At 40.7% G+C, this 16,832-nt stretch overlaps 1 protein-coding gene across 18 annotated transcripts in view; it reads left to right on the top strand.

The window, feature by feature from the left end:
* Positions 1 to 16,832, top strand: part of ZMYND11 (zinc finger MYND-type containing 11) — a 128,825-nt gene that overhangs the window by 1,413 nt on the left and 110,580 nt on the right. Inside the window, exons 1-2 of one of the 18 annotated variants that reach the window (XM_070056012.1) lie at positions 9,738 to 10,276; positions 10,965 to 11,084. The exons of the other annotated variants lie outside the window; for them this stretch is intronic. The gene's annotated coding sequence lies outside the window, so the exon portion shown is untranslated. Of the gene's footprint in view, positions 1 to 9,737; positions 10,277 to 10,964; positions 11,085 to 16,832 lie in introns of those variants that run through there. 18 annotated transcript variants of the gene reach the window in all.

The raw sequence follows: 16,832 nt of genomic DNA, 5'->3' as shown, positions 1-16,832 counted from the left end.
GATGGAGCGCGGGATAGAGCAGGCCCGGAGGCCCGAGGCAGGGATCCATCTGTTTGCCCGGGGCTGCGGGCGACCGGCGGCGAGGCCATCGCTGCCTCAACAGGTTCTTCAGGGCCTCTGGTCCATCCTTGTGGGGTCCGCTGCCGCTCTCCCACCCTGAGCTCGGGCGCGAAGCTGCTCTGGACGCGGCTGGGACGAGGGGGCTTCCTGCGCGCGGCGCGGCGGGACCTGAACTTTCCCTTGCGCGATCTCCCCTCTCGCTTCTCCACTGGGCCGGGCCGAGGGGCGCTTGCGATGAGTCCGCGGGACCCGCTGCCCTGTCCGGCCTGGTGTCATAAACGGTGTGTCTACGGTACTTGGTGCCCTCTGCGTGGTCGCATGTGTGGTGTGCAGAGTGCCTGGTGTGGAGCGAGGTGTGTACATAGCACCTGGTGTACGTAATAGCGAGTCACAGCAGAGTATGTGTTTACATAGTATCCTTGTGGCACTGTGTATGCAGTACCCGGTGGCATGTACAGAACGCACATAGTTTTTACAGTATTCGGGGTTTCCAGTGTGGCTTGGTGTTTGGTGTGCTGGCTCGCTGTATGGTGTGCAGGCCATCTCAGGGCTATGCAGTGCGTGCACAGTGTCTGGTGTCATATGCAGTGAATTCAGCATCCTGAACACTTAAAAGCTGTGCGTGCAGTAGTACCCCAAGGGCCCGTAGCTGGTGTGCACGTAGTACCCGGAGTGCGTCCTGCTGATGCATGCAGAGTACCTGGTGTCATGCGTGCCCGTGTGCATGGAGGTGATGCTCAGGTGAACTCAGGGCGGGAGGATTAGGTGGGTAGGTACCATCTCTCCTTGAAGGTTTCGCTCCTGGGTCTTCACTGTTCCTCGGGCATTCTAAGTCCCATAGTAGTAAGCAGTGTCATGTGGAGGCTAGAAGGTTTTGGGGAATAATCTATGTTGAAAGATAAAATAAACTAATGGGGGAGGGGGGATGCTCAGGCTGCCGCCGCCTCCTCCCCTTGCTCCTCGTCCATCCTCCTCCTTTTAAACAGAGGCATATACTAGCTCTAGCTTAGTAGTTAGAACAGGCATAACCTCTTCAGATTTGGGGGTCTAATTAGTGATTGGACGTTCTCAGAGAGAACGTAGCGTTGGTTGTGCTTTGGAAGTTTGAGTGCTGTCTGGTAGGCAGCGTCATCCTTGTGATTTGTCTGAGTGTGTAATTTGTCCAAGCAGGAGATAAAATTCTAACTTCTGTGCAGGCATAGTTTTTTTGTTTTGCTTTCCTTATCTTTGACAAACTGTTGCTGGTTCCAGTGGAGTCATTATTTTGGTTGACCTTGCTTTCCAAGATGAGCAGACTAGCGGATCAAAGATCAGAAGATATGGGAAGATATCATCATGACAGAACCAACATGCTTTTCTTGTTTAACTCGATAATTAAGAGGATTTCTGTACTTTACGTGCTCCTTTTTTTGGAATAGATATTGTTCATTTCAAAACTGAATCTCCCTTTTACATTGTATAAGTGGGGCAACTTATTTCTGCAGTGACTATTTGCAAGATGTTTAAATACAAGTAAAGGCTTCCAACTTTACAGTGAAAAATCAATTTAACTGATAAAACTTAGCTGCTATTCAATATTCCCAGGGTAGCATCGTGTTGGTGCTTTAGTGGGTAACATCTTGCATATACCAGTGAATGGCATGTTGAACTGGCACCCTTCAGTAACCCCTTTGTTGTCCGAGTTGTTCACTTAATGTATAATAGAGGAAATCCTACTCTTTGGCATACCTTAACCTAGGCACTAATTGGAGCTAAGGAAGAGTTTTAATATTTGTCCTAGACAGATTGGATGTTGCTCTAACATTGCTTACTTAAAGCCCTAAGCCCCTAGTTTCAGAGTTTGTTACTTTACTTGTCTTTCAACTAAATTCTATATGAAGAACATCATACATTAAAGCTTAGAGGATCCATCTTTAACAAAAGATGGTGAAAATGGACAGTAGTAAGACTTAACCTTATGATAAATACCTTTCCCTGTTTGAAACCTTAACTCGGATTTAACATTACGTTTTGTTCCGGGATGACTAGTTTGTGTTTTGTTGCTGTTGTTGTTTTGTGTTTTTTTGTTTTGTTTTGTTTTTGTTTTTTGTCATCAAAATGATGGAGAGCACAGACATTGCAGCCCAGTGGCTTGGATTTGAGTCTCTCCTCTGTCATTCAGTAGCAAAGTAGCCTCTGGCAAGTTAGTTACACTTGCCGTAGTTACTATCAGTTTCTGTATGTTAAAACAGGATGATAGTAATTGCACTGACCTCCTAGGGTTATTGTAAGGATCAGAGAGTCTGTTAAAGCATTTGAAATAGTGCATGGCTCATGATAAGCATGACAAGGAAAGGTTAACACAAGTTGAGCTTTTTACAATGCATTATTTTCTAGTTGCTGTAGGAAAACTATAGATCCTTGACTGATAGTGTCAGTTTCCATATGATTTTCTGGTTGAGGCCATCTTGTCTTCTCAGTGAAATTCTAATCTTAAGTGATCTAGGGTTTAAGAAAGATGATATTTTCTGTCCTGAGAATTGTTTAATATGGAAAGGCATAAAGATCTGAAGTTACACTATGGCATGCTCACATATGATGTGGCTTTTTTTTTTTTAACTAGTTTGTGTTTAACTGTCAGAACATGCCTCTGAATCTCTGTTTTTTTCCCATGGAAAATAGGCATTTGTTACACTTCATAGGGCTTGTTCACCTGAAATGATTTTAAGAATGTTTTTATCATTACTTCATAATCTTTGATGAATAATATGTAGAACTGAAATATGCAGCATGTGAGTTCTTAACTATTGGCTTAATTAGCTCTTACTGGCTTTAATGTTTTTTGTTTTTCCACATTTGTCTCCTATCTGTAACTGCTTCAGGTTTTATGTTTTATATTTGCTCAACACAGATAGGCTTTCTAGATAAAGAGAATCTCTCTGAATAAAAAAGAACCTTTTCTTTTCATCATCGTGGAAACTAATCCCTTGCCAATTTTGGGGGGGATTTTATTTTATTTATTTACTTCTTAAATTTTATTTATTTGAAAGCCAGAGTTACAGAGAGAGGTAGAGAGAGAGAGAGAGAGAGAGAGAGAGAGAGAGAGAGTCTTTCATCCACTGGTTCACACCCCAGATGACCGCAATGGCCAGAGCTGAGCAAATCTGAAGCTAGGTGCCAGGAACTTCTTCCAGGTCTCCCAGGAGGGTACAAGGGCCCAAGGACTTGGGCCATTTTTTGCTGCTTTCCCAGACCACAGCACAGAGCTGGATTGGAAGTGGAGCAGCTGGGACTCAAACCAGCGATTGGGGGGTATTTTAACAAGAAGTAAAAAGTAAACAACTGAATTCACTTTCTTCTTGTATCTCTAATATGAGTATGAAGGGGTTTCACAGTTTTTTACACCAAAATACTCTTAATTCCATTTTCTATGAAGTTTTTGAAGTACTTTGTAACTTTCAGTTAACTTCTTGCAGTGTCATTGACAAGTTTTTTGGGTTTTTTTAGTTCTTTTTACAAAAACAAATGTAAAGCTGCTTGGATAGAATAATTCTGTGTAGACATTAGTGACCTGGGATTTTTTTCTCCAAGATGTCTTGATGTTCTGTTATCTACAATTTTATTACATAAATGAATACCATGGTACTAATATATATAAGTTATGTTTGCCATGCCTCAGCCACTGTTCACAGGAATTTACATCCACTATCCCACCTTTAAACACCTCCCACATGTTACCATCTGGACTGCACAACAGTCTTCCTTTTAATTATGGAAGGTTCACTTCCTTGTAGCATCCATATACAGTTCTGTCCCATTCCAGCACATATACATGTAAACTATAGAGAAGTGGAAAATTAGATGTTTTAAGAGAGAATGTGACCTATATAACATAAAAATTTGAGCATATCCTGGGACAAGAGATAAATGATACAAGTGAAGATGATATAAGTGAGGCAAAAATTCAAATCTAAGTATGCAGTAAATAGTCTTTTTGAATAATCATGGCTTAGCTATTGTTTTTAAACATGCAGAAATGAGTTATGCATTAAGGAAAGGTACTTTAGTTTTGAGGTTGTTTGCTGATACTGATTTTTCACTTAGAATATTCTTAAAAAGTTAGTTTGCATTTTGAAAATGCTATTTGATTTATTATAATTACAATTGCAAATAGTCTTAAAGATTTTTGCAGAGGAATTTCACAAATAGATTTATTTAGCTCAGCTTAATATGTAATCTAATTTAGTTAGACATTTAGTTAATCTTTCATTTTTGGGAGAATAGAAACTACTCAAGAATAGTTTTCTGATTTTTAACTCAGTTTCTTTAAAAGGGAAATTTAGTAATTTGGAAATTATTCTCACAATAATATACAAGATAAGAGCTTTTAAAATGTTTTTGATCGGAGCACAATCAAAATACACTGTGTGCACTTAAGTGATTTGGTCTCACTGTTAACTCATTGTACACTTACAGCTCACATTGTGTCTAAGGCAAATGTCCTGAAAGTTTGGTAATATCATTAAATGCTCATAGTATTTGCCTGATAAGTGGCTAACAGTTTCTTTCACTTAATATAAAATACAGAAAAAGAAATGACAAAGATAATGGCATACTATTATATAAAGTTTTTAACGGACCATAAATGAAGATTCTTAAAACTTTTGTGGAAAATGGAAGCAAAAGATAAGTTTATTTTGATACAAAAATTTTGTGAAATCCATGCACCGGTTTGTTTTTAATACACAATTTCTGTGAACTTTTTGAAGGTCTTTTGTATGCCTGGATTTCAATATTTTTTGCACCCCACTAAATTTATCTTGTAATTCAATTTTCTATCAACTTTAGCCGTACTGATGTAGATTCTTTTATGTTTGTTCTTCAGAGATTGCAGAATATATATATTCAGATCATACCTTAAACATTAGTTGGAAAACATGGTCAGTTGAAAACTTGGACACACAGTATTTTTATTTTTGCAAGCTAAACAATATTTTTGTAGTAAGCTAGTTTCACTTTAAACATATGCTATTATTGTCCAACTTCATAATGTTTATGATTACGTTAAATACATTGTATATTGTAGAGTTTTGTGCAATTTTTATATCTTGATCCAGTTTACTAATATGTTGTTATTTATTAAAATGCCATAATGTTCCAGATACTTGTTATGCATTGAGATGAACAAGATAGCAAGATAAGACTGTTCTTGCCATCATAGAGTTCATAGTTTATAGTAACAGGTACTGAAGCACAAATAATAAAATGAAATGGGGGAAATAAGTGTAGGAACAAACTGTGAGTTAAGGTACATTGTATTGGAGTTAAGATTACTCGTGAGTTTTTTTGTTTTTGTTTGTTTTTTGTTTTTGTTTTTTTTTTTTTAGATTCATTTCTTTGAAAGGCAGAGCTATGGAGTGGGGAAGGTGGAGGGAGGAGAGAGTGAGTCAGTCCATCAGCTGGTCCACTGAGCAGATGGCCACAATAGCCAAGGCTAGACCAACCAGCAGCCCAGAACTCCATGCAGTCTCTCTTGCTGGTGGCAGGGACCCAAGTAGTTGAGCCATTTTCTGCTGCCTTCCCTGACACATGAGCAGGAGGCTAGTAACCTGGACTCCAACCAGCACTCTATGGGATGCTGGCATCACAGGCAGCTACAACTAGCCCCACTTGTGAGATCTTCACACTAATGATTTCAAATTTATTCTGATTTGTAACTTTGAGATCTTACTATTTTAACCATTTCATGGTTTTTTAAAACAACATCGATTAGTAATTTTTATTATGTTCTGTTGAAAAGTTGAGCTCTATTATTATTTTTGTGTTTTTGTTTTGTTTTGTTTTGTTTTTGACAGGCAGAGTTAGTGTGAGAGAAAGAGAAAAAGGTCTTCCTTTTTCCGTTGATTCACCCCCAAATGGCTGCTACAGCCAGCGCGCTTTGCTGATTCGAAGCCAGGAGCCAGGTGCTTCCTCCTGGTATCCCATGCAGGTGCAGGGCCCAAGCACTTGGGCCATCCTCCACTGCCCTCTCGGGCCACAGCAGAGGGCTGGACTGGAAGAGGAGCAGCCGGGACAGAATCCGGCACCCCAACTGGGACTAGAACCTGGAGTGCCGGCCCTGCAGGTGGAGGATTAGCCAAGTGAGCCACGGTGCTGGCCAGTTGAGCTTTATTATTAAATACCAAACGTGTAATTATGTAAATACAAACATGTATTATGTTTTTCATGTCAGTTCTTAGACGAGAAGGTTAGAAACATTTAAAATTTTTAATGTTTTTATTTTTTTTTCATCCGGTTTGTCAAGAAGCATAACTTAAAGAACTAAGGATTTTCTTTCTTAGTTTAAATATTTATCATGTGAACACAAAACAAAGGCATACACAAACTTTATAAAGATTTATTTACATATTTATATGAAAGAGACTGAGTGAAGAGAGAGGGAGAGATCAGAGTAAAAGAGAGAGATTGAAGAGAGGGAGGGAGGGAGGGAGGGAGGGGGAGAGAGGGAGAGGGAGAGATCTACCATCTGCTAATTCACTCCTCAGATGGCCACAACATCCAGGTCTGGCCCAGGCCAATGCCGAGAACCAGTCGTTGTCTTAAGGAATCTTGTAGCATTCCCTCTGATGGATAAGTTCAATTTGGATTGAAATAAGTAATTTCTTGAAAGCTGCTTTAAGTGCTAAGGCTTCAAAATTCTGTAGGATATGTACTGTCACCTAAAATGCTGCTATTTTATTACATGATAGAGAAGTGCATCGAGTTGTAGCATTCACAGATTCAGATCATCCTGACGGTCACCAGTAGTCATGTTGTAATGGGACATTGATTATAGATTTCTTGTATTCACGAGCTGTGGAAAGATTTTTTAAGATTTATTTCATTTATTTGAAAGGCAGAGTTACAGTGTGTGTGGGGGGGAGACAGAGAGAGATCTTCTATTTGGTGATTCACTCCCCAAATGGCTGCAACACCTAGGGCTGGGCTAGAGTGAAGCCAGGAGTCTGATCCAGGTCTCCCATGTGGGTGCAGAGGCCCAAGCACTTTGGCCATCTTTTGCTGCTTTCCCAGGAGCATTAGCAGGGAACTATATTGGAAGTTGAGCAGCTGGGACTTGAACAGGTACCCATATAGATTGCCAGCATCGCAGGAGGTGGCTTTACCTGCTGTGCCACAATGCTGACCCCTGTAGAAAGATTTTTAATGAAGGCTAGTCATGGAGAAGTTCTCTCAACTTGAATGCTCTTATGAATGTTTTTAGTTTTTTGTTTTTGTATATTCTTGATTTATTTGCTTATTGATTATTTTTCTGTCTCAGAACGGTATCTGAGAAATGCTCTTTGAGAGAACAGGTCTTTATGTTTGAGAGAACAGGTCCTTAGTTTTCAATTGAATTTTGCACAGAGTGCTTCCCCAATTAATCACAAACATACCTAGTTTGCCCAATTCTTGGATTGAAAAAAAATGAGACTGGGGGCAGGAGATTAGGGCTCCAGCTAAGATGCCTGTATCCCACCATGGCATGCCTGGGTTTATTTCTTGGCTCCCACTCTGTATTCCAGGTTCCTGGCAGTGTAGACCCTGGGACGTAGCAGGTTATGGCTCAAGTATGTGGGTCCTTGCCACCCATATAGGAGGCTTGGATTAAAGTCCTGGCTCCTGGCTTTGGCCTGACGGTTGAATGCATTTGGGTAGTGAACCAGTGGATGGTGCTCATCTCTCTTTGTGTGTGTGCGTGTGTCTCTTTGTCTCCTGAATTAAAAAAAAAAAATGTATTTGGAGTTGCTATTGAGGTTTATAGAGAACGGTCTTGAATGGATTTGGTAGGGGGCTTATTTTACCATCAGAGATGTTGTCTTTTAGGATTATAGAGATTATAAAGTCTAAGGTAACTTATTTTCTACTGCATTTATAATTTAGAAGTCTTTTTCCATGCTTAGAAATATTAAATTTAATATAATTTAAAATAGAAATACCTGGCTTCTTTTATTTTGGAAAGTGTTCGTGTTTTACCACTCTGCATATATAACCTTGAGAAATCTTTCACTTCTGATCCATATTCATGTTGGATTGTTTCAGGTAAAAGCTCTACCATTTGAATCACTTGAAAGTTAAACTTTATTTTAGGTTTATTAAAATAAGACTAGTTTGAGTCCTAGTTACTTTCTTGTGAATTGAAAGATGTACAACCAGTAGTCCAATTTAAATGTTAGCTTTCTCTCAGTTCATTTGTGCATTGCAAACAAATGGTAATGAGAATTGTCCTAATGCAACCCTGAGTTCCACTGGTATCTGGACCTTAATTGTTCTTTTAAATATATTTTTGGTTTATTTAGATAATTTAGATGACAGTGTAACAAAATTCACATTATGAACCAGGAGTGATTTAATATTTTGTTTCTCAGTAATGAGAAGCAAGCATTTGAATTATTTTTTTCTCTTAAAAAATATTGAATTAGAATTTCTTGGGTAGGTCTGAGCATTAATATTTTGAAGTTCCCCAGTTTTTTTAATCTTTTCAGGTTTGAAATCTTTATTTATTTAAGTAGGCAGTGGTATATGTGCTTTCTTTTTAAAGATTTTTGGAGTAGCTTGTAGGTAATTGTGCACTCTGGTCCCGTAGCTCTGAGCCTCAGAAATTCTCTTTCAATAATCAGATCCATGGGAGGTGTTTCCCACAGCAGTGAAGATGCCACTTGGGACACCCACATCACATATCAGGGTGCCCATATTTGAGCCTCAGCTCTGCTTCTGATTCTAGCTTCCTGCTAATGTGTACCCTGTGAAGCAGCGGATGATGTTTCCAATAGTTGGATCCTGCCACCCACATGGGAAACCTGAATTGAATTCCTGGCTCTGGCTTCACCCCTGGGTTAGTCCCAACTGTTATATGCATTTGGGGAATAAACCAGTGGATGGAAGATCTCTCTTCATCTCCAGCTCTCTGTTTCTCTTTACTAGATATAAATATCGATATTTATATCTCCATTAAGTTTTTATTTTTTTTAATTTGACAGGTAGAGCTAGACAGTGAGAGAGAGAGACAGAGAGAAAGGTCTTCCTTCCATTGGTTCACCCCTCCCAAATGGCCGCTACAGCTGGTACTACGCCGATCCAAAGCCAGGAGCCAGGTGCTTCTCCTGGTCTCCCATGCAGGTGCAGGGGCCCAAGCACTTGGGCCATCCTCTACTGCACTCCCAGGCCACAACAGAGAGCTGGACTGGAAGAGGGGCAGCAAGGACTAGAACCCGATGCCCATATGGGATGCTGGCACTGCAGGTGGAGGATTAACCAAGTGAGCCACGGTGCCGGCCATTCCAAGAAGTTTCTTAAATAAAGCAATAAAACAACTTGAAAAATAAATGTACATCTTTTCAGGCTCTTCAAATTTTCCTTTTTACCTATTTATTAGATGGGGGAAGATGCCTATCAAAGGTTGGTTTATGTTCCCCGATGCCTCAGAATCATAGAGCTACAACCACAGGTTACTGCTTATTATATATCGAGATAAATGATATTGAGGAGATAGGGTGCTATCCAGTTAGAATGTTTGGCTATTGCAATAATTGGACTAAAAAAGCAGCAACTCAGTGTTCTTGTCTATCCTGTAGTAAACTATGTAATCCCCATAATCCTGATAAGTAGCAGAAAACTCAGATATCTTTCCATAGGCAGACCAACCTTCTTCTTCCTTCTTCCTTCTTTCTTTCTTTTTTTTTTTTTTTTTTTGAATTTATGTAAAAGGAACAAACTTCATGATAATGATACTTTCCACCCTACCCTCCCCGGCTTCCATCCTCTCTCCTCCTTCCTTATTTTCCTTTTAATTTTTGCAGTAACATACTTGGAATTTACTTTACAATCACAAGCTTAGTCCTCCACCAAATAAAGAATTCAACAAGTGGTACATAGAAAAACCACTGTTCTCTTGGAGTGTAGACAGACCGACCTTCTTGATGTTACATCTGCATTCTACAGTGAGACCACTTGAGAAAAAATTTTGGCCTCTGTCTAGCTCTCTGGTTCTTTATCCCAGGCCTTTATGTTGACTTTAGGTGATTCTAAATATTCCTCCAGGTTGGGCGTGCCAATTCCATTTGCAGGTTGTCCCAAAGGGATGGCCATCCACAGGAGCAGATTCAGTCTTTGAGTGAAGTGTCAAAAGAGTATGGCTGACTTCTCTGGCTCTGGGAGGAAGTCCGTGAACTCTAAGACTCACTCATGCCAACCGTGACTGGTCAGTACCTGCATTCTTTCCTCAGTAACTATTTTTCACACAAGCATGAGGCTTCACAGAGACCCCAGGATCTAGGCAATTCCTGGTAAATTACAGGCTTCTCTAATTTCTCTTGAATGTAATATTCATAATCCTCCACCGATTTCCTCAAAGTCGAGGTACATGTTAGATGTGGTGTGAAGGACCAGGAATGAAGAGTTTTAGGGAATGACGAGCACAGGTTCTGGGGCTAACTGTTGTTGAAGTGGTCGGCAGGGTCCAAGCAGTGTTCCTGTCTTCTGGCTGCATAGCAGTCTCCTCTATAGTTGGTTTCCTTTGGTATTAGTATCTTTTCACTTTGTACCTGACTATGGTTCTGACTATGTTTTTAAAGAATGTCATATTTCTGAAATATACACAAATGTACGTAATATACACAAATATACATAATTTTCCCCATCTTATATATAGATACATTTAGCTGCTGCTCTCACAATTGAATTTTTAGAAGACTATTCTTACAGAATTTGAACTTAAACAGTATGAAAATTGTTAGTTGATTCTGTTAGTGGCACTATTTGTTCTTAAGTTGAGGTATCATTTCATAGACTGATCCTAAATAATTGTAATAGAAGGAGAAGAGGATCTAAAATCTGATTAATAGAAAATAACTGACCGTGACAACATTTTGGTTCCAAAAAAACAAAAGCTGAATTGAACATTGGACTCTCCAAATCTTTGATCTCTGTCTTCAACGCCGACCAGAGGCTGCTTGTGGGTTTGCCTTCCCTGCCCTGTGGACTGCAACCTGCTAACAGGAGTAAAGGAGGTGACTCTTCAGACTTTTGGCATTCATTTTCCTTCCCTCTGGGTTTATAATCCTGCCATTCAGGACATTATAGAGTCTGTTCTTGGAGTAACAGTTTAATCTTATCTCTCACCATATCCCTAATTAAAGCTTTTACTTCAGCTGCTCATTCTGTTTATTCTTTCAAACAAATGTTTAATGCCCAGTTAGCACCAGTGTATTAAATAACCAGCCCAGTATTTAAAGTTTGTTGGCATTGGAAGTTCCTGTCATGGTTTGTGTTCTCCATCTTGGGACTGTCAGCCACAGTGTGCTGATCCTTCTGTTTAACTTGGACCTCATTTAAAATTTGCCTTCTGTTATTTAAGCTTTATCTCTGTGATTATCTTATGTTCCTTGTTCCTTGATCTGCAAACTCCAAGTTTTAAAACTTCTTTAAAAATACTCAGTGATTGCGGCTGGCGCCGTGGCTCACTTGGTTAATCCTCCACCTGCAGCGCTGGCATCCCATATGGGCGCTAGGTTCTAGTCCCATCTGATGCTCCTCTTCCAGTCCAGCTCTGTGCTGTGGCCCGGGAGGGCAGTGGAGGATGGCCCAAATGCTTGGGTCCCTACACACGCATGGGAGACCAGGAAGAAGCACCTGGCTCCTGGCTTCGGATTGGCGCAGCACTGACCATAGCAGCCATTTGGGGAGTGAACTAATGGAAGGAAGACCTTTCTCTCTGTCTCTCTCTCACACTGTCTAGCTCTACCTGTCAAATTAAAAAAAAAAAAAAAAAAAAAAAAAAAAACAGTGATGTGCTGAATGTGAAGTGGATCATATGAATGCATAGTTAGCTAAAAAGAATTAGCCCCCTCTGCAGCTGGTGCTGTGGCCTGCAGCCCACCATCCCACATGGTTGCCAGTTCTAGTCCCGGCTGCTCCACTTTCAATCTAGATCCCTGCTAATGCCCTGGGAAAGCAGCAGAAGGTGGCACAAGCATTTGGGCCTCTGCATGCTACTTGGGAGACCTGGAAGAAGCTCCTGGCTCCTGGTTTTGGCCTGGCCCAGCTGTGACCATTGCGACTATTTGTGTGTGAACCAACTGATGCACAATTTCTGTGTCTCTCCCTCCCTCTATAATTCTGCCTTTCAATAAATAAATAAATCTTAAAAAAAAGAAGAAAGAATTATCCCCTTTTTTTGTAGTACCTGTACAGTGTTGGCAAAACCCAGGTTGTGGGGGTAATTTAACAGTCTCCTTGTAGCCTGGTGGAAAGAAATTATGGATCTGATTGATACCATTGTAGGTTCTTGGAAACAAACATGTATGGTCCTCTGGGCTCTCAATTGTTCTTTATTTCTTCTGAGATCAGATGAGATTGGGCATATTCACAGCGGTGTGGCCGTGGACAGTCCTTTATTTCTCCGATTAGCTTATTACCCTACACATACCTTCCATAATGATTGCCTTAAACTGTTTTTTGTATCCCTCCCACCTTTCTCCCCATCCTCTGTTGAAGTCCACTCTGGCCTGTTTTTTTAGGAGAGAGAATCCATAATTGGAAAGCAGCATACTTTACACCGCTGGAGGACACACCTGCCACTGACCATTGTCTGCTTTTGTCTTTCTTCTCACGTGTGTTCTGTGGGACATTTCCACCAGAACCTTCTCACGTATTTTACTTTCATCCTCTTCTGTCTCCCTCCCATTTGCATCCACTAATATGCAGACATTTCCCATCATTACAAAATAAACGCACCCAACAAGCAAAACCCAAACCAAACAAAGACAACGACAAGTCTTTTCTGAACTTCAGGCACGTTGCTCTGGTTTTTTCACTGTGCTTTGTTAGTTTCGTCTCTTTTCCTTTCAGAGTCTCTCTCCTTTCTGGAGCATCACTTTTTCTTGTTTTCTCTACTTCTTCATTAATTTCTCAAACTATACCAGTCCAGGTTCTGCCACCATTAAACTCTGGAAACTGTTCCAAAGAAAGTCCCCCATGATCTCTAAGCTGCAGGGTTCTCATTTTGCTTGGCCTTTGAGCAGCAATTTGCCATTCCTTCCTGAAATGCTCTTTTTTTCTGTTTCTGTGACACCACCACCCTCGTCTGCTTTTGGCTGCCTCTGCATTTGCCAGCCCCTCTTCTACCACCTAGAATTAAATGTGAAGGGCCTTCCCACCCAGCCCTGGGACTCCTAGTCTTCCTTTATTTTCTGTCTCCCTCCAGAGTCTCATTCCTGTTCATGATGTCAGTTGCCATCAACATGGTATATTGTGTTCACTAAGATGATTTCAGCTGCAGCCTATGGAAGACTTTGACTCACACTGTCATCAGGCATGACACAAACTTACTTTCTTATGAATTGGAAGTGCAGGGATAGGACAGACTCCAGGTAATATGACAGCAGCTTTCCTTTGTAGCATCAGCTTATTGTAAAGTTTTCCCCCTCAAGGTTGCAAGATGACCCTATCAGTTTTGGGCATCACAAAGAGACCATTTTTTAGGAACTATAAAACCTATCATAAAGATATACATAACACACTTCTGTCCCCTTTAGTCACGTGACACCTGCTGAACCTGTTATCAACAGAAAGGGAAGACAAAATGACCGAGTTAGGACAGACTGAATGGCTGTTGGGAGTCTCATCACTCTCCTCTACCAGAAATTCTTCAGTGACCTCCTGTTGCCCTTAATGCCTCAAATCCTTTATAGTGGCCTATAAAATTCCAGTGAACTGGATCCCATGTACCATGTTAAGTTTGTCTGGTGCTACAGAATCTTTATTTGATAATGTTATGAAGGTAGCTATTTAAACATTAAAAAATGTGAAGATGGCATTGTTTTATTATAATTACAGTCTCATTTTTCATAGTTAAGCTCTGTGAAGTCATCACAAACATAATTAAGTGGCAGCCACAGTTGCTGCTCAACACCCTACGAAGCACAGGATGGCCCCATAGCTGAGAGTCACGTGGCCTCAAATAGCTGCAGGGTTGAGAGACCTTGGTGTAGGAGACAGGCAGCTCCTGTGTACCTCAGCAGGTAGCCCTGTACTGCTGCGCATGATGACCCCAGAGTGTTAAAAACTGTCTTACGATAAACTGTTTAAAGCACATATGGACATTTCCAGTGTATGTTCAATTTTAATCACATTATTTTAAGACATTTTTAATGCTTATTTGGAAAGTTCATACTACATCATTTTTTCAAAATTAGGAGAAATCAGGCATTACTGTATTTTAGTATTTTGCTTACATCAGTCATGTAGCTAAATTATGGATGGAAAATCTTTTTTCTTCTGTTTATCTGATTAATAAATATATCAGATGAATAGATTATATCCTTTCTTTTCTATCCAATTTCAAATAGGCTATATTCAGCTTAGAGGTCCTCATTTAGGTAAAAACAAAACAACTACTTCCCTAACCTTCAATAATATAAAAACCTTAGATTTGGAAGTAAACTGTGGATTTTATTAATTTGAGAGAGAAAATATTTGTGGAGCAGAGGAATTCTGATTGTTTAGTCTGAGCTTTGATAAATATCCAGGTCATGATTCAGAGTACTTATTTAATGAAAACGTAGAATAAGAGCCAAATTAAAAATACAGTCAAAAAGTGCTTTTCTGTAGTCAGAGTCGTGGTGCAGTGCGTTAAACTGCCATCTGCAGTGCCAGCATCCCATATGGGTGCTGGTTTGAGTCCTGGCTGCTCCACTTCCAATCCAGCTTCTACTGATGAACCTGGGAAAGCAGCAGAAGATGACCCAAGTCCTTGGGCACCTGCACCCACACAGGAGACCTGGTTGAAGCTTCTGGTTCCTGGCTTCAGCCTAGCCCAGCCCTAGCCATTGCAGACATCTGTTTTCCAGTTTTTGCTATGACACTGTATGAATGATTTTGTGATAATTTTTATGTTACTGGAGGGGAAATTGTTCTAAGTTTTAATTCATGACTCTTTTCTTTGTAAATGTATCAAAATCAAGATGCTATCAAGGATTATTTTGTCATTTTAAAAAATTTATTTATTTGAGAGACAGAGTTACAGAGAGAGGGAGAGACAGAAAGGTCTTCCGTCTGTTGGTTCACTCCTCAAATGGCTGCAATGGCTGGAACTGGGACATTCCAAAGACAGGAGCCAGGAACAACTTCTGGATCTTCCACACGGGTGCAGGGACTGAAGCTCTTTGGCTGTCTTCCACTGTTTTCCCAGGCCATAAGCAGAGCTGGATCAGAAGAGGAGTAACCGGCATACGAACCAGCACTACAGGCAGAGGCTTAGCCTACCCTTCCACAGCACTGGCCCCTATTTTATAATTTTTAGCATGGGAAGGAGCATTATGCCTCTTGAAGTTTTAATTATCTCTTGTCTTTCAGGGTCATAGATTTTCTTTTCTGCTTAATTGTCAACACTTCATATATGAATGCTTACTAAAATCTAAATTTTAAGGGGGAGGAAAAGAAACACCCTTATTTTTCTTATTCATAATTGATCTGAGAGATAACAGTTTGATATTAGCAGCAATGTATAAAGGGTCTTCAAAAAGCTGATGGAAAATATAAATCTTGAAAAAACTATGCATGGATTTAATAATTTTCTACACTAAAATAACCTCACCTTTTTTTAAGAAAAAGTCTTTAGTTAGCCTTCACTAGCTGATAGCTTAGGTAAATTGAAATTTAGGTTGAAAACTTTTTCAGGGCTGGCATTGTGGCATGGTGGGTAAAGCCACCTCCTGTAACACCGACATTCCATATGGGTGCTGGTTCATGTCCCAGTTGCTCCACTTCTAATCCACTTCCTGCTAATGGCCTGGGAAAGCAGAAGATGGCCAAGTGTTTGGACCCCTGCCACCCACATGGAAAAATCTCCCTCTCCCTGTCTTTTTCTCTCTCTGTGTAGCTCTGACCTTCAAATAAATAAATCTTCTCACGTGATTTCTTAGTTTTTATGTTGCTGCTGAAAATTCTGAAGCCCCCTTGTTTTATAATTACCCTTCAGCCTCCACCACTTTATTATTATTATTATTTATTTATTTGGAAGTCAGAGTTACACAGAGAAGGAGAGGGAGAGAGAAAGAGAGAGAGAGGTTTTCCATATGTTGGTTTACTCCCCAAATGGCCGCAACGGCTGGAGCTGCGCGATCTGGAGCCAGGAGCTTCTTCCCGGGGCTCCCATGTGGATGCAGGGGCCCAAGGCCCTCTCCTGCTTTCCCAGGCCATAGCAGAGAGCTGGATTGGAAGTGGAGCAGCAGGGACTCCAACTGGCTCCCATATGGGATTCTGGCACTGCAGGTGGTGGCTTTACCCACTACGCCACAATACTGGCCCCAGCATCTACCACTTTAAAAATAATTATTTGTTTGTTTGAAAGAGTTACCGAGAGATAGCGGGAGAGAGAGAGAAAGAGAGAGAGAGAGAGAGAGAGAGAAGTAGACCAATCTTCTAGTCACTGGTTTATTTCTCAGATGACTGCAACAGCCAGGGCTGGGCCAGGCTGAAGCCAGGAGCCAGGAATTTCTTCTGGGTCTCCCATGTGGGTACATGGGGCCCAAGGACTTGGGCCATCCTCTGCTGTTTTCTAAGGCCATTAGCAGGGAGCTGAATTGGAAGTGGAGCACCTGGGACACAAACTGGAGCCCATATGGGATGCTGGCATTGTCAGTGGTGGCTTTACCAGATATGTCAGAGTACCCCTACCACCAACCACCACCACTTTTGAAGTGTCTAAGCCCTCCTTTTTACCTCCAGTGTTTTGACATAGGGAGTTGATGTACTTT

This window comes from Oryctolagus cuniculus, chromosome 13 (assembly GCF_964237555.1).
Source record: "Oryctolagus cuniculus chromosome 13, mOryCun1.1, whole genome shotgun sequence".
Taxonomy (NCBI): domain Eukaryota; kingdom Metazoa; phylum Chordata; class Mammalia; order Lagomorpha; family Leporidae; genus Oryctolagus; species Oryctolagus cuniculus.
This window is presented reverse-complemented; position numbering and strand designations above follow the sequence as displayed.